Source organism: Eptesicus fuscus, chromosome 1 (assembly GCF_027574615.1).
Source record: "Eptesicus fuscus isolate TK198812 chromosome 1, DD_ASM_mEF_20220401, whole genome shotgun sequence".
In the NCBI taxonomy this organism is placed as follows: domain Eukaryota; kingdom Metazoa; phylum Chordata; class Mammalia; order Chiroptera; family Vespertilionidae; genus Eptesicus; species Eptesicus fuscus.
In genome coordinates, this window is record NC_072473.1 from 38,357,559 (window position 1) to 38,384,320 (window position 26,762).

Genomic DNA, 26,762 nt, shown 5'->3' on the forward strand with positions numbered 1-26,762 from the left:
CCTATCAATAATAACTTTAAATGTAAATGGATTGAATGCCCCAATCAAAAGACACAGGGTAACAGACTGGATAAGAAAACAAAACCCAGATATCTGCTGTCTACAGGAAACCCACCTCAAAAAAAAGGATGCATACAGACTGAGAGTAAAGGGATGGAAAAAGGTTTTCCAGGCAAATGGAAATGAAAAAAAAGCGGGGGTTGCAATACTTATATCTGACAAATTAGATCTCAAAGTGAAGGACATAACAAGAGATAATGAAGGCCACTTCATAATACTAAAGGGAGAAATCCAACAAGAAGAAATAACTCTGGTAAACATATATGCACCCAATACAGGAGCACCAAGATACATTAAAAAACTCCTGGAAGATATCAAAGGAGAGATTGACAGTAATACAATCATAGTAGGAGACTTCAATACCCCACTATAACCATTGGACAAATCCTCTAAACAAAAAATCAGCAAAGAAACATCAATCCTAAATGACTCACTAGAACAGATGGAATTAATCGACATCTTCAGAACATTTCACCCCAAAGTCACAGAATATACATTCTTCTCAAGTGCACCTGGGTCATTTTCAAAGATAGACCATATGTTAGGACATAGGCAAAGTCTCTCCAAATTCAAGAAGATAGAAATCATATCAAGTATCTTCTCAGATCACAGTGGCATAAAACTGGAAATCAACTACAATAAAAACAACCCAAAGAAATCAAACACTTGGAGACTAAACAGCATGCTATTAAACCATGACTGGGTTACCAAAGACATCAAGGAAGAAATAAAAAACATCATGGCAACAAACGACAATGAAAACACAACAATCCAAAATCTATGGGACACAGCGAAAGCAGTCCTGAGAGGGAAGTTCATAGCTCTACAAGCCTACTGCAAAAAACAAGAAACAATGGTAATAAATTACCTAACCCAACAACTCAAAGAGTTAGAGAGAGAGCAACAAGATAAGCCCAGTGTAAGCAGAAGGAAAGAAATAATAAAGATCAGAGTGGAGATAAACGACATAGAGACCAAAGAAACAATACAAAAGATCAACAAAACCAAGAGCTGGTTCTTTGAAAGGATAAACAAGATTGATGGACCTCTAGCCAGGCTCACCAAGAAGCAAAGAGAGAGGACCCAAATAAACAAAATCAGAAATGAAAGAGGTGAAATAACAACAGATCCCGACGAAATACAAAGGATTGTTACAAAATACTACGAACAACTCTACTCCAACAAACTGGACAACCTAGAGGTAATCGACATATTCCTAGAAAAATACAACCTTCCAAAACTCAATCAGGAAGAATCTAAACATCTCAATAGGTCAACAACTATGGAAGAAATTGAAGCAGTCATCAAAAAGCTTCCGGCAAACAAAAGCCCGGGGCCAGATGGCTTCATAGGAGAGTTTTATCAAACTTTCAAGGAAGAACTAAAACCTATCCTCCTCAGACTATTCCAAAAAATTCAAGAGGAAGGAACACTTCCAGGCTCCTTCTATGAAGCCAGCATCACCCTAATACCAAAACCAGATAAAGACAACTCAATGAAAGAGAATTACAGGCCAATATCCCTCATGAACATTGATGCCAAAATCCTCAACAAAATTCTAGCAAATCGGCTCCAGCAGTACATCAGAAAGATCATACACCATGACCAAGTAGGATTTATCCCAGGAATGCAAGGATGGTACAATATCCGCAAATCAATAAACGTGATACATCACATAAACAAATTGAGAGATAAAAATCACATAGTCATATCAATAGATGCAGAAAAAGCATTTGACAAAATCCAACACCCTTTCTGGATAAAAACTCTCAACAAGGTGGGAATAGAAGGATCATAACTCAACATAATAAAAGCTATTTATGATAAACCCACAGCAAACATCATACTCAATGGGCAAAAACTAAAACCATTTCCCCTAAGAACAGGAACAAGACAGGGATGCCCACTCTCACCACTCCTGTTTGACATAGTACTGGAAGTATTAGCTATCGCAATTAGGCAAGAAGAAGAAATAAGAGGCATCCAAATTAGAAAAGAAGAAGTGAAGCTGTCCTTATTTGCAGATGACATGATATTGTACATAAAAAACCCAAAAGATTCCATCAAAAAACTAATAGACTTAATAAATGAATTCGGCAATGTAGCGGGATACAAAATTAACCCCAAGAAATCTATGGCTTTTCTATACACCAATAATGAACTTACAGAAAGAGAGACTAAAAAGCAATCCCATTTACCATCGCACCAAAAAAATTAAGATACCTAGGAATAAACTTAACTAAGGAGGTAAAAGACCTATACGCAGAAAACTACAGGACACTGAAAAAAGAGATAGAGGAAGATGTAAACAGATGGAAGAACATACCATGTTCCTGGATTGGTAGAATCAACATCATTAAAATGTCCATACTACCCAAAGCAATCTACAGATTCAATGCACTCCCCATCAAAATACCAACAGCATATTTCACAGACCTAGAAAGAACTCTCCAAAAATTCATCTGGAATAAAAAAAGACCCCGACTAGCCTCAGCAATCCTCAGAAAGAAGAATAAAGTAGGTGGGATCTCAATACCAGATTTCAAGCTGTATTACAAAGCCACTGTTCTCAAAACAGCCTGGTACTGGCACAAGAACAGACATATTGATCAATGGAACAGAATAGAGAACCCAGATATCGACCCAAACCACTATGCTCAATTAATATTTGACAAAGGAGGCAAGAACATACAATGGAGTCAAGACAAGTCTCTTCAATAAATGGTGTTGGGAAAACTGGACAGATACATGCAAAAAAATGAAACTAGATCACCAACTTACACCATACACAAAAATAAACTCAAAATGGATACAGGACTTAAACATAAGACGGCAAACCATAAAAATACTAGAGGAATCCACAGCCAACAAAATCTCAGACATATGCCACAAGAACTTCTTCACTGACACTGCCCCTAGGGCAATGGAAGCTAAAGAGAAAATTAACAAATGGGACTACATCAAAATAAAAAGCTTTTTTACAGCAAAAGAAACCATCAACAAAACAACAAGAAAGCCCACTGCTTGGGAAAACATATTTGCAAATGCTATCACTGATAAAGGTTTAATCTCCAACATCTACAGGCAGCTTATGCAACTTAATAAGAGGAAGATAAATGATCCAATAAAAAAATGGGCAACAGACCTAAACAGAATATTTTCAAAAGAAGACAGAAGAAAGGCCAAGAGACACATGAAAACATGTTCAAAGTCACTTATTATCCGAGAGATGCAAATCAAAACAACAATGAGGTACCATCTCACACCTGTCAGAATGGCTATCATCAACAGATCAACAAACAACAAGTGTTGGCGAGGATGCGGAGAAAAAGGAACCCTCGTGCACTGCTGGTGGGAATGCAGACTGATGCAGCCACTGTGGAGAACAGTATGGAGTTTCCTCAAAAAACTGAAAATGGAACTCCCATTTGACCCAGTAATCCCACTCCTGGGAATATATCCGAAGAAACTAGAAACACCAATCAGAAAGGATATATGCACCCCTATGTTCATAGCAGCACAATTTACAATAGCTAAGATTTGGAAACAGCCTAGGTGCCCATCAGCAGATGACTGGATCGGAAAACTGTGGTACATCTACACAATGGAATACTATGCTGCCATAAAAAAGAAGGAATTCTCATCATTTGCAGCAACCTGGATGGAATTCGAGAACATTATGCTAAGTGAAATAAGCCAGTCAATGAAAGAACAATACCACATGATCTCACTCATTTAGGGATAGTAAAGAACATTATAAAGTGGTGAACAAAAAGATAGATACAGAGACAGTAAAGCATCAAACAGACTTTCAAATTACAAGGGGAAAGTTTGGGAAAGGTGGGGGAGTTTTGAAATCAAACGAAGGACTTGTATGCATGCATATAAGCATAAACAATGGACGCAAAACTCTTGGGGGGGGAGGGCATGTGTGGGTGTGGGGTGGGGGGGTAATAGTAAGATATGTACACATATAATACCTCAATAAAAATATTTAAAAAAATATATTTTTAAATGCAGGAATTAAGTATTTTTTAATATCCCAAATACAAAAAGACCATGAAAGACAAGCCAAAATGTTTTGAGTTTGTTCTGAAATTATCAAAACATCATGTTCATTGATAACATCATTCGTTTTTCAGGATCTGCATAACCTAATGACCATTTCTATGTCATCCAGGTGTAACAAGAAGTATACCAGAATTTAGAATTCAACAGAACTGGGGAGGAGGTTTTCTCCCTGTAGGAAAAAAATATTTAGAGCAAGAAACTAGATTAGATGGCCAGGGAGATTATAGGTGTCCAAAAAGCTTGAATGCTAAGAGCACAAGTTTTTAGGTACGTTGAGATGGAAGAAATGGAGAGAGAAGCATGGAGTGAAAAAGAAAGAGCATGAGAATGGGGTTGGAGGTGGGGGATAGAGATTTGAACTGTGGTTGTGTATACTTTAAGGAAATGGACAAGAGGAGAGGAATTTTATGAAGCTTTTCTGTTTGATATGCTGTGAAGCCCTGCATTGCCCCTTTAAGAAAGTCAACAGAAAAGGTTTTCTATAAGAAAAGCTTTTGAAGTTGGATTTGTGTACAGGCCTGATACAAGTCATTCACCATTTCATCTCTCAGCAGGCAGGATTGCTGATTGGTTGCACATTGCCTGGACCATAAGAAGCTTGAAGCCTTTGCATTCTCTAAAACCCAGTCAAAAATTCTATGGAGTGCACCTGATCTTATCAAACTAACCCATTCATGGAAAATAAGGGAAAGGAGCAGAAAGTTCTTGGTCTGACTAAACCTGAAGTAGGCTCAGCTCTGAAGTCTGCAAAACATAGCGTCAAATCCCAACTCTGTCACTTACCAGCTATCCTCAAATTATATGTATACTGGTCTCAGGCTCAGTTTCTTCATTTGTAATCTGGAATTCAATTAATTGCCCAATATCCACCGAGTTACTCAGCCCAAAAGTTTTATACTGAGTCCTGAGCCACCAGGTTCATGGTCAGCCCACAGCCTCTTGATAAGTTATCCACCAGCTGGAGTTCCTTGTGCTTCTGGAGGAAAGCAGAACTGAACTGAGGAGCCATAGAAACAAATGGAGAGGGGCAGGGGAAGAAATGCTCTGTATGGCTGAGGTGGTTGCAGAAATCCTCTTGACCCTGTTGGGGGGCTAGAACCATGTCTAAAGTCCTGGCCATTTCAGTATAATCCAAGAGGGGAACTGAAAACTACTGTGTAGTTTCACTTGAGCAACAAAAACCAGTGCTGGGAAGGGTTGGAAGTGAAGGTGGGGTTGGTATGCGGTGGTTGGACAGGGTAGCTGTACCTCATTAATACTCAGAAGGCTTGACCTTAAATAACAAGATTACACAAGAGGCTGATCCTGAAAGCTGCCATTTACTTAGTTCCCAGACACTAGGGAGCTGTCAAAACAGATGAGGCTTTGGGCACCCTGACCTTTCCCATCCCAGGAGCTAGGCCAGCTGCTTTTAGGTGGCAAAGTGAGGAGTTGAAGTGTGACTCAGGCAGAATAGGGCATAGGCTCTCACTGCCCTTGACTTCCGTGGATGAGGCTGGAAAACCCAGCTTGAGAAAGATGGACCCGCAAATTCCACTAAGAGGTGCTGAGATTGCCACCTATCTGCTCCTTTCCTAACTGAGATTATCTTGCTATATGGCTTAATCCATCCTGGAATCATCTACGGGTCCTAGCCCCAGATATAACCCACTGATCTTATTGCAAGTCTGGCTTTAAAAAGTAGTTAGAGCCTGGCTGGTGTGGGTCAGTGGGTTGAGCATCATCTCATGCACCAAGAGGTCACCAGTTCGATTCCCATGCCTGGGTTGTGCGCTAAATCCCCAGTAGGAGACAGCTAATAGATATTTCTCTCTCATGGTCCCTGTTCTTGAGCAATAATTAACAGAAAGGTGGATTCACATGCACAGGTATGTTATGCTACATGAAATTAAACACTCTAATATAAGAATAAACTAAATGTTATGGGATTGAAGTTTCCAAGCTGAGATCAATACATTATAAGATATTAAAGGACTATATATATAATTTTGAAAATACTTACCATTGGACCCCTTCTACTGTGTGAGGACACAAAGAGAAGTATGTGACCTGGAAGAGGGCCCTCACCCGACCATGCTGGCTCCAGAACTGTGAGAAATAAATTTCTGTTGTTTATAAGCCTCCCCCCAAAATACTTATTATTGGCAATCTTTAAGAAATTATAAAGAATTAAAGATTTTGTTCAATGGACCAGCCATGTTATAGAGCTGCTCAAGCAGTTAATACAATCTTAGATTAAATGAATGAACTATTGCTCCCCTGGTCAGGCCATCCATTTTATGGATGAGGAATCTGAGTCTGAGAGTTTAAATATGTATTCCAAGGTTGTAAAGGTAATGAATAGGGCTGATTTATCCATTAGGCACAGTAGGTACAGTGCTTAGTGCCCACAATGCTTTAAGGAGCCATTAAAAAGGTTTTATTGTCTTTTCTTAAATCAGAAAAAAAAATAAACATTTAGGTAGGAGGAAATGTTTTAATATATATTAATATACTAGTGGCCTGGTGCACAAAATTTGTGCATGGAGGGGGGTTCCCTCAGCACAGCCTGCACCTTCTCCAATCGGGGACCCCTTGGGAAATGTCCGACTGCTGGTTTAGGACATCCCTCTCGCAATCCATGACCACTGGTTCCTAACCACTCCCCTGCCCACTGCCTCTGCTTGCCTGCCTGCCTGATCGCCCCTAACTACGCTCCCCTGCTGGCCTGATCTCGCCCTCAACTGCCTCTACCTGCCTGATCTCGCCCCCAACTGTCCTTCCCTGCCAGCCTGATCTCGCCCCCAACTGCCCTCCCCTGCCAGCCTGATCTTGCCCCCAACTGCCCTCCTCTGATGGCCTAGTTGCCCTCAACTGCTCTCCCTGCTGGCCTGATCTTGCCCCCAACTGTCCTCCCCTGCAGGCCTGATCTCGCTCTCAACTTCCCTCCTCTGACGACCAATTTGGTTCTGATTGGTCAGTTTCTATGTCAGTCAGCGTCAAAAGGTCCGCCTCTTAGGCAGCCATTGACTCTTCACAGTTGACACAGATTTGGTTCTGATTGGTCAGTTTCTATGCCAGTCAGCATCAAAAGCTCCTCCTCCTAGGCAGCCATTGGCTCCTCACAGTTGACCCAGATTTGGTTCTTTTTTTTTGGGGGGGTGAGGGGGACGGTGGGCTGTTTATTAAGTGGTTATTACAGGGGTCAGACCACATAAGTGGTGTCAGCCCTAGGAATGCGACCTGTCAATGTTGATCACAAAGCCCCCAAGGCTGGTCCTGGTGAGCCCCAAGGTCAGAAATGAAACTGAAAGGCCTCGGTCACATGCTGCTTCCAGGCATCCAGGCTGGGCATCAGGGAGGAGATGCCCATGATGTGTCAGATCTCCCCATCAGACACTACCAAGCTCTGGTAGGACAGCAGCTGCACGCCTGCCTCTGCCAGGAGCCCAATCATGGTAGGCAGCATGGCAGGGTTGGAGGGCTGAGCCTGGAACAGGAACAGAGGCAGACCCCTGCAGAGAGGCACTTCTGGTCTGAAGGCAGCTCCATTGAGTGCCTGCAGCACAGGTGTGGCGCCCTGGACAAAGCCCACAGCCTGGTAGGGGGCACCTGCCAGGGCCACACTCAAAAGGCCTTCCCTGCATCCTTCCTTGCTCTCCTGGCACAGTGGGGTTATGGGAGGTGGTTACATTGAGGCTGGCCTCCTTCACCAGCAGCTTGGTGTTCACCAAGTTCACATCCGCATGATTAGAAGCGTCTTTGAGGAGGCCAACAATGACTGTGGGGCTCAGGCAGTTTCCGGCATTCTTCAGGGATAAGCCTTGTGTTACCACCCTTTGGGGAACTCTGCCCAGGCTCACATCAGAGTCCCCATAGCTTCTGCCAGACAGATCCAAGGTTTGGTGTGCAGAGAGAAGGCGCTGGTAAAGGCCTGGGCATTCACGACCCCCACGAGGGCTCTCCCCTTCACCATGTCCACGAACTGGATAGCAATCTCCTCCCCGCAGCAGCTCTGGGCCTCCTTGGTTCTGGTGCCCACGTGGGGGCAGCTGATGACATTCTTGTGGTCCACAAGGCGTGGTCCTAAGGCGGCTCCTCCATGAACATGTCCAGCGCTGCGCCCACGCACTGCCCCAACTGCAGGGCCCGGAGCAGGGTGCCCTCGTCCAGGATCCCTCCGTGGGCGCAGTTCACCACGCCCATGCCCTTCTTGCACGGGACAAAAGTGCTGTCATTAAGCAGTCCTGTCGTGGAGGGCAGGAGAGGGGTGTGCACAGTGATGAAGTCACAGAGGGGCCAGATCTCCTCCAGGGGCAGCTGCTGAATGCTGAAGGAGGCCAAGATCTCTGGTGAGATGATGTGGTCATACGCTACAATCTTCATCCTGAAGGACTGCATCCGGACGGCCACCTCTCTCCCGATCCTCCCCAGGCCAAGAATTCCCAGGGTCTTTCCCTTCAACTCGGTTCCCATGAACTTCTTTCTGTCCCATTTGCCGTCCTTCATTGAAGACGTCGCCTGGGGAATCTGCCTGGCCAGACACATGATCATCGCACAGGTGAGCTCCGCAGCACTAAGACTGTTCCCATTGGGAGTGTTCATGACCAGGATGCCCTTCCTCTTGGTGGCCTCCAGATCCACATTGTCCACTCCAGTGCAGGCCTTGCCCACCACTTGGAGCTTCTCTGCTGCTTTGATGACATCCGCGGTCACCTTGGTGGCCGAGTGGATGATAAGGCCTTCACTGTCCTGCAGCTCGGCTATCAGCTCCTCTTTGCTCAGGTTCTGCTTCTCCACCACCTGCAGCCCTCCATCTTGCAAGATCTTCCAGCAGCAAGGGTCCAGGCTGTCACTGATGGCACTTTCTGTAGATTTGAGAAGGCCATTGCTGGAGCCAGCCTCGGATCCACCGCTCTCCCTGGACAGAAACACCTCTAAGCCCCCAGATTTGGTTCTGATTGGTCAGTTTCTATGCCAGTCAGCGTCTCTGGGCCTATCAATGGGGCCTGAACAGAAAGGCGGGGTTGATCAGCAGCCCTTGTGGAGTCCTGGAGAGAAATGGAGGCAGGTTGCTGGCCAGACTGGGAGAGAAAGGGAGAGGCAAGTGCTGGTCAAAAGCTGCCACAGAGGCAACGGATCAGTCCTTGCTTCTCTCTTCAGGCCTCTCTCTGGCCCTGATTTGCAGCCCCCTCAGCAGTCAGTACTGGGGCACCTCGCCTGCAGTGGAAGCAGTCAGACTGACTTCTGGTCTGGTCCAGCTTAGGTCCTAAAGGTGTTACACCCTGGCTCTTTATTATAGAAATTTGCCTTTATACCAACATAGTTGTAGAGTCTATTCTTTGTAAGTTTTTTTTTAATTTAAATCTTTATTGTTGAAAGTATTGCATATGTCTCCTTTTTCCACCCCATTGACCTCTCCCTGGCCGCTCCCACCCCACAACACATGCCCTCGCCCCCCTACTGTCTATGTCCATTGGTTATGCTTATATGCATGCATACAAGTCCTTTGGTTGATCTCTTCCCCCCCCCCCCCCCTCACCCTTCCCAACCTCCCCTGCCTTCCCTCTGGGGTTTGTGTACTTTTTTTAATGGAGAAAGGGGCCCACAATATAAAAGCACCTAGGGCCCACAAATACCATAATGTGACCTCGTAACAAGTGGAAGAACTGGGATCCAAACCCAGACCACCAGCTTTTTAAAAAAAAAAATTTACCTTTATTGTTGAAAGAATTACAGATGTCCCCCACTTTATAAAAAATATATATATAATTTTTATTGATTTCAGAGAGGAAGGGAGAGGGAGAAAGAGATAGAAACATCAATGATGAAAAAGAATCATTGATTGACTGCCTCCTGTATGCCATCTACTGTGGATCCACCCTGAAACTCAGGCATGTGCCCTGACTGGGAATCAAACCATGGGATATATGTAGCCCTATCCATATATGGGATCATAGCTCGAAGCTCAACCACTGAGCTATGCTGGCTGGACAGATGTCCCCTTTCCTCCCAACATTGAACCCCTCCACCCCACACCCACCCTCAGGCCTTCACCACACTATTGTTTGTATCCATGGAGTATGCATGTATGCATGTAAATTCTTTAGTTAATCTCTTACCACCCCCACCACAACTCCCACCTTCCTTCTGAAATTCGTCAGTCTGTTCCATGCTTCTATGTCTCTGAATTTATTTTATTCATTAGATTCCACAAGTGAGTGAGATCATGTGATACTTGTCTTTCTATGAATGTCTAATTTCGCTTAGCATAACAATCTTCAGGTCCTTCCATGCTGTCTCAAAGGATAAGATATCCTTTTTTATAGCTGCTTCTATTTCAACAGTTGTTTTGGCCTATTCAGTTTTGTTTTGTTTTTCATTCTTCCTGATTCAGTATTGGAAGATGGTATTTTTCTAGAAATTTGTCTATTTCGTCCAGGTTGTCCAGCTTATTGGAATATAGTTGTTCATGGTATTTTCTTATAATCCTTTGTATTTCTGTGTTGTCAGTTGTTACTTCGCGTCTTTTGTTTCTGATTCTATTTATTTAGGTCCTCTCCCTTTGTTTCTTGATGGGTCTGGCTAACAGTTCATCAATCTTGGTTATCTTCTCAAAGAACCAGCTCTTGGTTTCATTGATATTTTGTATTTGGTTGGTTTTTTTTGTTTTTTGACTCTGTGTCATTTATTTCCTCCTTGATCTTTATTATTTCCTTCCTTCTCCTTACTCTGGACTTTTCCTGTTGCTCTCTTTCTACCTCATTAAGTTGCAGGGTTAGGTAGTTTATTAGAAATGTTTCTTATTATTTGAGGTAGGCCTGTGGTGCTATAAACTTCCTTCTCAGGACTGCTTTTGCTATGTCCCAGAGATTTGGGGTTGTTGAGTGTTCATCTTCAGTTATTTCCAGGAATTTTTAAAAAATAAATATTTTATTTATTTTTTTACAGAGAGGAAGGGAGAGGGATATAGAGTTAGAAACATGGATGAGAGAGAAACATCAATTAGCTGCCTCCTGCACACCCCCTACTGAGTATGTGCCTACAACCAAGGTAAGTGCCCTTGACTGGAATCGAACCTGGGACCCTTGAGTCTGCAGGCCGATGCTCTAGCCACTGAGCCAAACCAATTAGGGCGATCTCCAGGAATTTTTTTTTATTTCTTCTTTGATCTTATTGGTAACCATTCATTGTTGAATATCAAGCTATTTAGCCTGCATGTATTTGAAACTTTTTGAATGCTTTAATTATAGTTGATTTCTAATTTCATACCATTGTGAACTCACATGCTTCCCATGATTTTAAATCTTCTTGAACTTGTAGAGACTTGTTTTGTGTCCTAACATGTGGTCTATATTTGAGAATGTTCCATGTGTACTTGAGAAGAATGTATATTCTGAAGCTTTGGGGTGAAATTTTCTGTAAATGTCAATTAAATCTATTTTATCTATGTGTCATTTAAAGTCATTGTTCCCTTCATGATTTTTTGTTTGGAAGATCTATCCAGTGAAGTCAGTGGGGTGTTAAAGTCTTCTACTATGTCCCTTCCCCTCTCTGAAATCAATAAAAACACATTTTTAAAAGCCTGGCCAGTGTGGCCCATGAACCAGGAGGTCACTGTTTGATTCCTCGTCAGGGCACATGCCTGAGTTGTGGGCTCAATCCGAAGTAAGGGGCTTGCAGAAGGCAGCCAATAGATGATTCTCTCTCATAATTGACATTTCTAATTCTCTCTCCTTCTCCCTTCCTCTCTCTGCAATTAACAAAACCATATTTTAAACAATATTAAAGTCCCCTACTATGACTGTATTGCTGTCAATCTCTCCCTTAAAGTCCTCCAGAATTTTTTTTATATATTTAGGTGCTCCTATATATGTTTAGCAGGGTTATATCCTCTCTTTGGATTAATTCCTTTCATATTATGTAGTGACCTTTATTGACTCTTGTAATGGCCATCATTTTGAAGTCTATTTTGTCAGATATGGGTATTCCTACCCCATCTTTTTTTTTTTCCATTTCCATTTGTATGGAAATTTTTTTCCTATCACTTCACTCTCATCCTGTGGGAGTCTTTTATTCTGAGGTAAGTCTCTTATAGAGAGCATATATATGGGTCATGTTTATATAATATATATATATATATATTTATTATTTCAGAGAGGAAGGGAGAGATAGAATCATCAATGATGAGAGAGAATCATTGATCAGCTGCCTCCTATATGTCTCACACTGGGGATCGAACCCGCAGCCTCAGCATGTGCCCTGACCGGGAATTGAACCGTGACCTCCTGGTTCATAGGTTGATGTTCAACCACGGAGTCATGCCATCTGGGCTATGGGTCATGTTTTTTTATCCATTCAGCTACCCTATGTGTTTTGATTGGAGCATTTAATCTATTTACATTTAAGGTTATTATTGATAGGTAATTATTTATTGCCATTCTTATTCCTTATGCCTATGTTTCTCTCTATATATATATTTATTGTTATTATTACAGCAGTCCCTTTAACATTTCTTGCAATGCTGATTTGCTGATATATTCCTTTAGCTTTTTTTTGTCTGGGAAGCTCTTTATTTCACAATCTGTTTTGAATGATAGACTGTCTGTATAGATTAGCCTTGGTTTCAAATTCTTGCTTTTCATTGCCTTGAATACTTCATGCCATTCCCTTCTGGCCTATAAAGAATCTGATGAAGTCTCTGTAACTTTGAGCTGTAGAAAGCAGCAGGAATTGTGGCTGAGTGACACAGATACTCCTGGAGCCCCAGATAGGTCTTTTTAAAGGTCCAGCACAAGATCTTACACAGTCCCACTGCCTATGAGCTCCAGTGCTGGGCAGAGGCTTTGGGAGATCCAGGGACACACGAGGAAGAACTGGATTATTTGGCATTGGAACAGGAACTCAGAAGTGGCCTTCTCCCTGACAGAGGTGTTCACAGTGGTCATTGTTCCTGTGCTCAGACCTCCCCAATCACAGAGCTGATTGGCAACCATATCTGAGTTTCCATCAACCTGGCCCACACTGTTCATTCTGCCTTGGTGATTCCCTCAGACCCCATCCCAAGCCAAGCTCTTTGCAGTGGTTTTGCCATATGAATGGCCTGTCCTAGCTCAGGCTTCAGACTTTTCTAAAATCTCTAAAAAATCAGCACCTGGCATCAATGTGTCCCAAACCTATCAGCAAAAGGCCCAAGACCTGGAACTAGCACCAGCCTGCCTTGCCTCACAGCTGGGCCTTGCCTGAGCACTTCCAAACCCAATACAAGTAGCAGCCATCTGCATATCTCTCTGTAGCTCCTGTCGGGTGACCCTAGCCAGTGGCTGACTTTGCACATCCCAGGAGGCCCCAGAGCCAGTGCATCCAGTGAACAGTTTCAGACCATACCAAATTATAACTCTACACATCCACAAGTGACCCACTCCAGGGACAGACTCAGTGAACACAAAAGCCCCACATAGGGGTGTTTCCTGCACAGCAACTCTCCCACTATAGTTGAAGCTGGTCCTCACAGCCAATTGGCCTGGAGGTGAATTCCTTCCAGTGATACCAACAGTAATCAAGTCTCAACTACAACAAGACTGTGCACACAGCCCACACAGGGGCGCACCTAGAGTACCCAGATCAGGTTACTGGGGATACTGAGCCACTGGGCCCTACAGGACACCTATTACACAAGGCTACTCTACCAGTTCCAGGAGACATAGCACCTCTACCTAATACATAGAAGCAAACACAGGAAAGCAGCCAAACATGTCACAAATAAAAGAAATGGAAGCAAGCAAACTACTGGATACAGAGTTCAAAACAATGGTTATAAGGTTGTTCAAGGATATCAATGAAAGCTTCAAGGGACTTAATGAGGACCTCAAGGGATTTAGTGAGACTTTCAAGAATCTGAGTGAGAATTTCAAAGACCTCATAAAGGACCAGTCAGAAATTAAGCATACACTAACTGAAATAAAGAATAATTTACAGGGACTGAATAGTAGAGTGAGGATTCCTAGACTCAAACCAATGAATTGCAACATGAAGAAGCAAAAAACATCCAATCAGAAGAGCAAGAAGAAAAAATAATCCAAAAATATGAAGATAGTGTATGGAGCCTCTGGGACAACTTCAAGCATATCAACTTTATGGGGTACCAGAAGGAGAATAAAGAAAGCAAGGTATTGAAAACTTATTTGAATAAATAATGACAGAAAACTTCCCCTACCTGGTGAAAGAAATAGACTTACAAGTCTAGGAAGTGCAGAGAGTCCCGAACAAGAGGAACCCAAAGAGGCCCACACCAAGACACATCATATTTAAAATGCCAAGGGTTAAAGACAAAGAGGAAATTTTAAAAGCAACAAGAGAAAAGTAATTAGTTACCTACATGGGAGTGCCCATACAACTGTCAGCTTATTTCTGAACAGAAACTTTGCAGGCCAGAAGGGAGTGGTAAGAAATAGTCAAAGTGGTGAAGAGCAAGGACCTACAACCAAGATTACTCTACCCAGCAAAGCTATCATTTAGAATTGAAGGTCAGATAAAGAACTTCATAGACAAGAAAAAACTAAAGGAGTTCATCACCACCAAACCAGTATTATATGAAATTATATGAAGGGTATTTTTTTTTTTTTGCTTAACTGAGTTTAATAACATGACATAAAACCCCTACACTTGATAGAATCATTATGCAAAATACATAGATGAATACTGTCTTCTTTCAAAAATATAAAATAAATAAGCAAGACATGTGAAAATAGGCAAGTTTCCATTAAATAAATGAAATCTTTTTTAAAAAAGAAAGTTTTGCTTTCCATATCGTTTGAAAAAGGAAAATTATCATTTAAACAATATTCAAGTTTATTAAACAAATTATAAAGGTAATATAAAAAGTTTAGCATTCATCAGCTTCAAGGTTTATGTTGCTCCCAAATTTTGCATATAACTGAACTTTCAAATCTGCTAACACCCGTTGAATGGATTCCACTCTGAATTCTAAGGTGTCAATTTCTTCTTGCAAATTTTTCTTTGCTTCTTCTAACATTTCTTGTGTTTCTTCTTGAGAATGGCTAATAAAAACATCACCAATTTGATAAGGTATCATTAAGCAGTCTTCATCTGCAAGCATGATGTCCTCGCAAGCATCTTCTAAATTTTGGAGTTGTTTCTTTTTTTACATCTATTTCTTCCTTTAGCTCTGTGATTCTACTCATATTCTGTGCAAATTTGTTTATCTTTTGTTGATCTTCAAAAATAACATTGACGTCTTCTGCAGCCTGCAAAGGGCGGTACAGGCACTGCCGACTCGCGTGAATGGTGCGGGTTAAACGTGATAACCCGGCAACGTGCCCGGCTTTATGGCCAGTGGACCTTCAGCTTGCCAAGCCCCGTGACATGCCAGGGCCACCGGACCCCCATGCTCGGGGTCCCGGGTGCGGGCAGGCCTCTCCACGGGGCCGCCCTCAGGTTAGGGTGCTCGGCCCTGGGCCCCACACCGGCCTCGGAGATGAGCACCCCAGAGATGCCCTCCCTGGCCCTCGGCGGCCTAGCACCCGCCGCCCAAACATCTGCCTGCCTGAAGGTTATTCTTTAAGAAGAGGAAGAAGGAGAAGAAAAGGAAGATAAAAAATATGAACAATAAAATGGCAATAAATACATACATATCAACAATTGAATATAAAAATCAAAATAAATGAGCAAGAGATCTAATGAATAAAATAAGCTGAAGAATAAAATAGTATCAGTGGCATGGAAACATGGAACAGACTGACAAATCTCAGAGGGAAGGGGGGAGGCAGATACAGGAAGAGATTAACCAAAGATCTTATATGCATACTAGAGACCTGGTGCATGAAATTCCTATACTCAGGGGTGTCCCTCAGCCTGGCCTGTGCCCTCTCGCAGTCTGGGAGCCCTCCAGGGATGTCCGACTGCTGTGGAGGTGGGAGAGGCTCCCCATACCGCCACTGTGCTCGCCAGCCATGAGCCCAGCTTCTGGCTGAGTGGCGCTCCCCCTGTGGGAGCCCACTGACCACCAGGGGGCAGCTCCTGTATTGAGCATCTGGCCCCTGGTGGTCAGTGCACGTCATAACAACCAGTCTTTCCACGGTTCGGTCGATTTGCATATTAGTCTTTTATTATATAGGATATGCATTACTTATAGACAAAGACAATAGGGTAGTGAAGGCCTGGGATGGGGCGGGAACCAGGTGGAGGGGGCAATGGAAGAAACAGAGGACATCTGTAATACTCTCAACAATAAAGATTTAAAAACAATACAAAACAAATACAGCATAGGAAATGTAGTCAGTAATATTGTAATAACTATGTGTGGTGTCAGATGGGTACTAGACTTATTGGGGTGATCACTTCATAAGTTATATAAATGTCTAATCACTATGTTGTACACCTGAAACTATTGTATGTTAACTGTTATAAGCCAGTCAGAGAAAGACAAATACCATATGATTCCACTTATATGTGGAATCTAATGAACAGAAATAAACTAATAAACCTAATAGAAACAGAGTCAAAGATACGAGTACAGACTGAGAGCTCTCAGAGGTGAGGGGTTAGGGGGGCTGAGTGGAAAGGCAGGAGGGATTAAGCAAAAGTAAAAAATAACTCATATACATAGACAACAGTATTGTGATTACTAGAGGGAATGGGGTGGGAGGGATGGGGACAGAAAGTAGAAGAGGGTCAAGGGGGGGATAAATGGTTACAGAAGAGACTTGACTTTGGTGGTGAAACAAACAAACAAAAAACCCACATAAAACAATTATTTTTAAAAAATAAATAAAAGCAGAAGAAGTACCTTGCTCAAGGTCATAGACTATGTGTATAGGGGATCTGGGAATAATTGTATTTTAGTAACCACCATCTCCACTTACTCTTTCTGCAGAGCCTCTTTTTCCAGGCCTGTATACAGTAAGCAGCTAATTTCTTCTTTAAGACCTCTAAGAGAAGAAAGACAAAAGAGACCAATAGGCACAGACAATCTAGTTTTCCTACCAAGAAACACAGGCATCACTCTCTGCCTAGCCTTGATTCTATCACAGAGACAGGCCTGGAGCCAGGAAATGCCATCTTATTATAAAAGCCTAAGCGACCAGAAAAACCAGTCGCTATGATGTGCACTGACCACCAGGGGCAGATGCTCAACTCAGTAGCTACCCCCTGGTGGTCAGTGTGCTCCCACAGGGGGAGTGGCACTCAGCCAGAAGCTGGGCTCATGGCTGGCGAGCACAGCAATGGTGGTGGGAGCCTCTCCCGCCTCCCGGCAGTGCTAAGGAGCAGCAAGCCGAGCAGTAAGGAGTGAGCACGTGGGCGGTAAGGAGCGAGGGATTCTGGATTGCGAGAAGGATGTCCGCCTGCCACCTTAGACCCAATCCTCCAGGGGATCAGGCCTAAGCTGGCAGGCGGACATCCCCCAAGGGGTCCCAGATTGTGAGAGGGCTCAGGCCAGGCTGAGGGACCCCCCCCCATGCATGATTTCGTGCACCAGGCCTCTAGTCTTATTATAAAAGTCTAACCCATAATCCAGACGGATGGAATGCACATGATCAAAACTCAGCATAGTCCTGAGTAACTTGTGCATAAGGAGAGAATGTACTTGTGGTTCTCAGTCCTGCCTGAGCAACAGAATCACCTAGGGATTAAATACGGATTTCTGGGCCCCTCTCAAGAATCTGTGTTTTAAACAAATGCTTCAGGCATGCAGCCAGGGGTGAAAAGCCCTTAACCCAGTAGTTCTCAAGTTTGAGCTTGAATCAGAATCACCTGGAAGACTTTTTAAAAAGATATATTTTATTGATTTTTTACAGAGAGGAAGGGAGAGGGATAGTTAGAAACATCAATGAGAGAGAAACATTGATCAGCTGCCTCCTGCACACCTCCTACTGGGGATGTGCTTGCAACCAAGGTACATGCCCTTGACTAGAATTGAACCTGGGACCCTTCAGTCCGCAGGCCGACACGCTATCCACTGAGCCAAACCGGTTAGGGCTGGAAGGCTTTTTTAAAACACAAATTGCTGGGCCTGATCCCCAGAATTTTAGATTTGCTTGGCCTGAAGAGGGGCCCAAGAATTTGAATTTTCCCCAATTTCCCAGTTGACGTTGATGTTATTGGTTCAGGGACCACACTCTATGAACAACTGGAATAGCCTATCTTAGTTTGATCTTTATGTCAAACAATTCCTATGGTCTTTTCTTTAGTTTGTCCCTGCAAGGAATAACTGCTGAGGGAATTGGAATTAGCCACTGTCAGTTATCAAGTCAATCTCCACGCTGCATAGCACTGCAGAAAACAATCAGCTCACAAACCTCTCAAGATCACCAAGATTAAGCAGAGGGTGACACACATACACACACCCCAAGCCACTTGCTTCCTAATGGAAAAATTTTCCTCCACAACTTCTAGCCCCTGCAGGTCAGGGCTGGCCCAGCAGGGAACAGCAATATTTGACCCACTCTAGAGTGCAACTGAAGGACCTGAATCTCCATGCAGATAGGTCAGCAACCAAATAAACAGTTTTCCAGCAGTAGATAAGCTTAACCTTGATAACAGAAGCCTAATCTTGTCACATTTACAAGGGTTACCTTGCCTCAGGAGAACTCTTGAGTTTCTATTCCAAGGCTGATGATGCTACTGCTTTTACCCCCATGTCCTTCAAAGGCATTCCTGAGCTTGCACAAAGAAGTAGGGAAAAGGGAACTTTTCTAAGGAAATTGTAGGAAAAAATTCCAGTGAGGGTTTTTAGAAAATAGGGTTTCATGACTCACACAGAACCTGAGAGTATGACACTCCAACACTATCTGAGAAAGGCACTCTAACAAATAGCCTGTGAAATATTGCCATGAATTAAACTATACGTAGCTTGTTATTATTATCCTATATAATAAAAGGTTAATATGCTAGGTGTCCAGTTGACTGGCCGTTCAACCAATCAAAGCATAATATGCTAATGATATGCTAAGGCTGCTCGACCACTCGCTATGATGTGCACTGACCACCAGGGGGCAGACAGTCAACTGGTCGACCAGTCACTATGACATGCACTGACCACCAGGGGGCAGACGCTCCGAGAGGTAGGTTAGCTTGCTGCTGGGATCTGGCAGATTGGGACTGAGCAAGACAGGCTGGACACACCCTGGTGCCCTCCCATGGTCCCTCCCCTGCTGGCCAACCTCCTGTGTCCCTCCCTGTCCCCGACCATGCGCCGGTGGGGTCCCTCTGCCTGGTCTGCACCCTCTCACAATCCGGGACCCCTCGGGGGATGTCAGAGAGCCAGTTTTGGCCCAATCCTGCAGGCCAGGCCAAGGGACCCCACTGGTGCACCAATTCATTCACTGGGCCTCTAGTTATTTTTAATACATGATGTTTTGTCTGTAAAATTGGGAGGAGTGCTTCCATTTCTACTCTTGGAAGTTTTTTGACAGTGCTATTATTTGAAAATTTGGCTGGGTATGGGGGAGATGAGAAAGGAGGTGATCCACAGTGCTTGCTCTAGTCTGAGAGATTCTATGGAACTTGATGCCCAGAAAAGATACCTAAAAATTGCTTAGCACTTTATGATTTACAATCCTATCACATAATCTCCATGAATTTCTGCAGAAGAGGAAAGAAGGTTCAGAGAGATAGCATGATGTGGTATATATGATTAAGATTCAAATCCAGACCTCTTGACCTCAAATCCAGTGTTCTTAACACATCAGCACAAGTGGTACAAATACAGACCTTGATGCCTGCTTCCCAAGGCTACTGCATGGACTGTGGATAATGTGGTCCAGAGTGCTATCTAGAATTCTACCCCTTCCTTCCGATTGCTTACTTCTGGCATTTCTAAGGTGTGGTGAAACCCAACGAAGAACCACAGCAGTGATCTAAATGAAAATTAACTGTAAACTTGTATATGCTACCTTAGAGAGTTTATTAGACTGAGAGTGGAAAAGTTTAAAGCACTGTGATAATTTAAACAAATATTCTGACAGTAGTTACAGCAGCACCTAACTTAGGATGTATGGGGAATGCCAAATTCTCCCCCCCCCCCAGTTTTATTGAGATATAATTGACACATAACATTATATAAGCTTAAGGTATATAGCACAATAATTTTGATTTATGTATATGCTTTGAAATGATCACCATAATAACTTTAGTTAACATCTATCATCATCACCTCACAGTTACAAAAATTTTTTTCCTTGTGATGAGAACTTTTAAAATCTACTCTCTTAGAAACTTTCAAATATACAAAACAATGTTGTTAGCTATAGTCATCATATTGTACATTACATCCCCAGAAATTGTTATAACTGGAAGTTTGTACCTTTTTACCACCTTCACCCCATTCCTTCACCCTCACCCACACTTCTGGCAACCACAAATCTGATCTCTGTTTCTATGAGTTTGGTTTTTGTTAGATTCCACATATAAGCAAGTTTATACAGTATTTGTCTCTCTGTGTAACTTATTTCACTTAGCACAGTGTCCTCAAGGTCCATCCATGTTATTTAAAATGGCAGGATTTCCTTATTTTTTTATGGCTGAATAATATTCCATTGTACATATACACCATATTTTCTTTATCCATTCACCCATTGTTGAACACTTAGAATGTTTTTATATCCTGGCTACTGTGAACAATGCTGCAATGAACATGGGGGCTCAGATATCTCTTCAGATACAAAATTGTTAAGAGCTGCTTAAGTTATTGGGTATAGCTAGAAAGGTATAACCAGTACAGAACAAGGTTTGTTGGCTGATATGAAAATAAATGCTATGCCACCTCCATGTAATACCACTGTCTATGGTGACATTTCTGAATTAGTTACTGTAAAGAAAAAATATTTTCTTGATCCCCCAAACTCTAGTAATGCCATCTATCTCTTGGTACAATTCTGGGAAAAGGTTTTTCCTTATAATTCCCTGTATATTTCTTGGATGCTAATCAAGGGTCGAGGAAAGCAACATACCTGTGAGAAGCTCTTAGTACACGTTCCTGTTGCCCATCTTTCTGTAGTCAGATTTTCTCTAAAATAAGAAACTTCTTTCTTGGGAAATTTCAAAACCTCAAGACGGTTGCAATGAGCTCTTAAGACATGTGACCAAAAATAAGAAGCATTTTCTTCCTCTTCAGACCTCATGCTTCTTCCTTTTTTTCCCCTATGTTATTTTGTTTTGTTTTGTTTTCTAACTAGCTCATTTTGGGGTAACTAAGGGAGTTTTCCCAGAAGTGCCAAAATCCTGCTTGGTGTTTATTGCAAAACAGATTATTTAGTGCGAAGATTTTATCTTGTGCCCATCACAAGTTCCTCCGGATTTCTTGCTCCTTGGGAGCTCTTGTGGTCGCTCAATTGATTCAAGCCCTGTGTTGGAAACAGTTCTAGCCAACATACCTGGAATTGCACATGTGAATTGGTAGGGAGAGGCCTTTCTTCCCTTGTTTGTTTCCTGAAATTGGTGTGCTTCTTCAACTAGGTCTCAGGTATGTTTGAGCCTTGTAATCAGGCTGTGTAATTCTGCTTCTTTCCCCTCTGACTCCTCCTTTTTGCCACAAACTTGACTGCCTATTGAAGAGATTACCCATGTTGTTCTTTGGCTTGGGGTGCCCGACAACCCATTTACAGGACCAGCCCTTGGCAGAACTAAGAGTTTCTAGCCAGGTCTTGGTAGTTTAACTTTAGTACTCCCTCCTTCACATACCTCTACAGTATCAAGGGCAAGATCGCCTTCTCCTATGTGTGTTACAGTCCAGAAACTTGGAATCCACCCTCTTTTGACAGCCCAGTGCTTCTTTAAGTACTGAAACCACAACATTTCAATAGAGGTGCATCTCAGAAAAAGAGACAACAGCAGAATAATATATTTTGCAATAACATCATGATGGGTAGAGGATGGGATATATCTGGACAAAGTGTGTTTTCTGGATGAGGAGACATCCCCTAGAAGCATCCCTGAGACTCATGGCAATGCCTTCTTTGGTGGGGGAGAGTCTCTCTTTGGGATTTTTCAATATTCTCATTCATACTAGGTACCATCTCTTGAATAATAACAATAGTTACTGGCAAAATTAGGGAGCACTTGCCATATTCCAGGCACATATAAGTGTTTTATATGTGTTTACACAGTTAACAAAAAACTCTATGAGGTAAATATTACTCTCCCAGTGAGGAGGAAACTGGTCTTGCAAAGCTTGTCAGGCCATAAAACTGTGAACAATGCACTGCCCTGGGGAGGGGAGAAGGGTCATTATTTCTGGCCCCAGGACAGATCATTGGATATGGCCTGGGGACCCCCAACACCTGGGGGCCTTCCTGTAAGCCCAAGAAAGGGGGCGGAACCATATCTGCAAGACAAAGACCCCAGGAGGTTATAAAAAGTGAAGCCCTCTGCGTGTTTCTTCACTCTGATTTGGAAATTATTCCTGGAGTCCACTAGTGTTAATAAACGGGGTCCCTCCCTTTCTCTAGGAAGCGTGTTTGGTATTTCTTTGGTCTTCTGCAACATATGGTTCCCTCTGACCAGGAAGCTAACCGCATTTTGTCTTTGTTTAGCCTCCGGTGAGTGGACAGGGTTTGGGGCCCGGCATCTGGAGAAAGTGGACGGACACCTCTGGACCTGTCAACAGAATCAGTAAGGTAGGGGCCCCAGTCAGTCAGGCCCACTCCAAGTGAGTGGAAGGGGGAGCTTGATCACCTCCCCGGAAGTCATAGGACTTCATCAGGTAAATCAGGAATCAGGACTCCGGAGGTGAGTGAATTCAGATTCCATTAAGGAATTATGGGTTCACTCTTCCGTTTGTTTGTGTGTGGAACTAGCCAATTTGCTACCGAGAAGGGGGGCTGGACACAACCTTAACTCCTCTGGTAGGTTCTCACTGAGTTGTCGGTCGAAAATTCTGATCTGGGGCATGGGTGCCGGGAGTGCCCCCATGCCCATCTGGGGAGTTGGGCATTATCTGCTCAGCTCCAGTCTGGGCTAGTCTGAGAGAGTGTGAGTATGGATGTCTGTCTGTCTTGGCATAATTATCTGCTGATTAACTGGTCTGTGTGAAAGCGAAAGCTACTTTGATTTTCTGTTCGCTCATCTGGTTAAAATGTTTGATTTGCTGAAAGCTGAGCCTGTGATGGTCTGCAAAAGTCTCAAGCAGTGCTACTGAGTTCGTTTTCTCAGAGACGTTTGCTCTCTATCACGGGAGGACTCAGTCCACTTTCTGTGTATGTTTGTGTACTAGGGACTTTGGTTTGCTCTGTGATTTTGCTGTGTTAGGTTGAAATTTTGGAATTGTGGGGTAGATTTAAAGGTATTTATGGTTTTTCTTGTCTGACTGGGACTTTCAGGGGCTGGGCTCACAGCTCCAAAGGGAGAAGAGATTTTATGGGCCCTGCCCCCTGCCTGTGCTGAATTAAGGATCTTTTCTTTCAGGAGACCCTCCAGGCTTTTAGTAAAATTTCCCTGCACCCTTGTCATCCTCTGCCTTCTTTTCCAGGCCGACTAAGAGTCATTTTCCTCCACAGGTTGGACCCCAGCCTCCGGGAGGGAGGGCTACTACAGTGACGGCCTGTAGTTTTATCTGAAACTCCCGCTGTTTCTATTTCTCCCCTCTGTAGGAATTGTTTTCCTCTAACTCACAGTAGGAAATAATACAGGCCAGTGTCATTTGGCTTGCTGGTTAAAAGAAGACAACGGGCCCTAGAATCTGTAAAAGTGGCCGGGAATGAAGCTGGTCAAATGTACTGAAAGGGTTCGGTACCTGTTGCTGCTAGCAGAGGAGGGGCTGATATCCCCTTCCAGTGCACTCCCTTGGGGGAGGCCTGATCGCTGCTCTGCCACAGGGGACGGGTATGAAGGCAGGGGCCTGGTACCCAACCCACTGCCACAGGAAAGCTTTGTAATATGCAGGGCTGTTTCTAACTGCAAATCTGGCTATTTTGAACTGGCAGCTTATGGCAGGACCCTGTAACTAGTAAACAGGGTTAACAAAAGGGCAAAGGAAAGGCGCTCTCCCTTGACCCAGGAGGGAGCCTTCAGGACTTTGAGATTCTCTAAGAGAGGAGAAGTCTGACTGAGGGACTGGCCGAGACCCCGTTGGGTTGGGAGGACCGGAGGCTGCATATTGAACTTGTAGACTGCAGTTTGCTAGGCAGAGGTCCAAGCCCAGTTGTATAGGGGTTAAGCTACCTGTGTACAGTGAAGCAACTTTCTCCCGTGCCAGAATACATTTTGGGGAATTGGACAGACTGTGTTTGTGGCTGGAAAGAGGAACCAACCACCATGCACAGCCCTGACAGTGGCCTGTAGAAAACTGTATAATAGACTTAGAAGATGCCTGTGTCTTCATGGACATGGCTCCAGAGAGACAAGGATGTTGTGACTCTTACTATTCTAATTGCTACAGTTTGTCTCTGCCAGGTCACAAGCCCACCTCCTTCTGTGCCCAGGCCTCATTGTCCCTCTGACAGACAGCAAGGATCTCTTGGCTCTGAGAGAAACTTCTGAGCCATCTCAGCATGCAAGTAATTACAGAAAAGAATTTCAAGGCCCATTTTCCCTGAAGGAGTTCAGAGCCAGGATCCTTGAAGTAATATATTAGGCAGTGAGACAGACATGAGTAGAGCAAGGATGATGGGCCAACTGGCACTACCAGATGTGTATGTGAAACAAGGGGCATAGCCAAGGTCCTTGCCCAGAGTCTTGGGCCTTGGAAAAGACCAATGGCTTACTTGTCTAAGAGACTCGACCCTGTTGCATCCAGTTAGCCTGCTTGCCTCCGGGCGGTAGCGGCCACAGCTATGCAGTTGAGGTTTTGCTCGGGAGCACACCAGAGCGCTGGATGTCAAATGCTCGAGTCATCCAGTTTTAGTCTCTTCTGCTACCAGCCTCCTTCCTGATGATGACCCTGAGGAACCTCTACATAACTGTTTAGAGGTAGACGACTTTGTAAAGACAGCCCACCTGGGCCTCACTGACACCCCACTGGCATTGCTGGATGAGGTACTATTCATGGACGGGAGCAGTTCTGTCCAGGGAGGAATCAGGTATGCGGGGGCGGTGGTGGTTGCTTTGGACCAAACCATCTGATCTCAGGCCCTCGCCCGCAGAACTTTGGCACAGAAGGCCGAGTTGATTGCCCTTATTCAGGCTCTCTAGTGGGCAAGAGAAGAATCAGTGACAATTTGTGCTGATGGTGGGTATGCGATTGCAACAGCTCACTTGCGGAGTGCTGTTGCAGGGTATGGGGACTCCACAGAGGCAAGAGGGAACCGGGCTGCAGATGAAGCGGCCGGGAAGGCTGCCCTGGAAATCAGTGGGGCCTCTACAGATTCTGGTGGGTAAAGGCTGAAATCCATGACTAATTTTTACTCAGGTTCTTACAGGCTTTACAGTCTACCCAGGGGGCAGTCCAGAAGCACGTCCCAGACGTTCTGCCTGTGCCAGCTTCTGGTCCGGGCCATCCCTTCCAACCTGGTGACTCTGTTTGGGTAAAGACCACCCAGGGACTGACTCCTACCTGGAGGGGACCACATACTGTCATCCTGACCACCTCCACCGCTCTCAAGTTTGCAGGACTGAACACCTGGATACCAGAATCACCCCCTGTGGATTCGTTGCTCCACAAGGCTAAAAGAAGCTTGTGGGACAAGGAGGGCAGAGAATGAGGAGGAAACTGGTCTTACAAGGCATGTCAGGCCATAAAACTGTGAACAATGCACTGCCCTGGGGGGGGGGGGAGAAGGGTCATCATCGCTGACCCCAGGACAGATCATCAGATATGGCCTGGGGATCCCCAACACCTGGGGTCCTTCCTATAAGCCTACGAAAGAGGGTGGAACCATATCTGCAAGACAAAGATCCCAGAAGGTTATAAAAAGTGAAGCCCTCTGCGTGTTTCCTCACTCTGATTTGGCAATTATTCCCGGAGTCCACTAGTGTTAATAAACGGGGTCCCTCCCTTTCTCTAGGAAGCGTGCTTGGTATTTCTTTGGTCTTCTGTAACACCAGTTTTTAAATGAGGAAACTGAGACACAGAATAATAAGTAGCCCAAGGTCACCCAGGCAGTAAGAAACAAAGTTGTGATGGTATCTCTGTTCACCAGACACCCATGTGGCTTCTCTATGTACTTTCTGCTGGTGGGTTGAGCTACTGTCTCCTCCTCCTTGGGATTCTGGCACTATCTTGCCCAAGGCACTGACAGCTCTTCTACTTATTTATTCATTTATTTATTTTTAAAATATGTTTTTATTGATTTTTTTAGAGAGAGAGGAAGGGAGAGAGAGAAACATTGATGAGAGAGAGAAACATCAATTGGCTGCCTCCTGCATTCCCCCTACTGGGAATCGAGTCTGAAACCTGGGCATGTGCCCTGACCGGGATTCAAACCGTGACCTCCTGGTTCCTAGGTTGATGCTCAAACACTGAGCCATGCTGGCCAGGCCTGAGTCAGTTCTTTTTTTTTTTTTTTTTGGCAATTTTAATGAATCTTTATTGTTCAGATTACAATTGTTTCTCCTTTTTCCCCACATATCTCCCCACCACCCAGTTCCTATCCCCCCCTCTTCCCTTACCTCCCCCCCCCCGCTGTCCTTATCCATAGGTGTATGATTTTTGTCCAGTCTCTTCCCGTACTCCCCACACAGACACCCCTTTCCCCCTG

At 43.9% G+C, this 26,762-nt stretch overlaps 1 protein-coding gene and 2 pseudogenes across 3 annotated transcripts in view; all 3 read right to left on the reverse strand.

The window, feature by feature from the left end:
• Positions 1-21,124, reverse strand: part of LOC103302154 (toll-like receptor 13) — a 55,438-nt gene extending 34,314 nt beyond the window's left edge. Inside the window, exons 1-2 of one of the 3 annotated variants that reach the window (XR_008556987.1) lie at positions 21,081-21,118; positions 15,552-15,688 (exon numbers count right to left, since the gene is read on the reverse strand). The gene's annotated coding sequence lies outside the window, so the exon portion shown is untranslated. Of the gene's footprint in view, positions 1-15,551; positions 15,689-17,011; positions 17,061-21,080 lie in introns of those variants that run through there. The other 2 variants (XR_008556988.1, XM_008159181.3) reach the window with 2 other exon arrangements.
• On the reverse strand, positions 7,406-8,999 carry LOC129150257 (D-3-phosphoglycerate dehydrogenase-like; annotated as a pseudogene).
• On the reverse strand, positions 14,729-15,519 carry LOC103302155 (prefoldin subunit 4-like; annotated as a pseudogene).
• Positions 21,125-26,762: the final 5,638 nt, after the last annotated feature.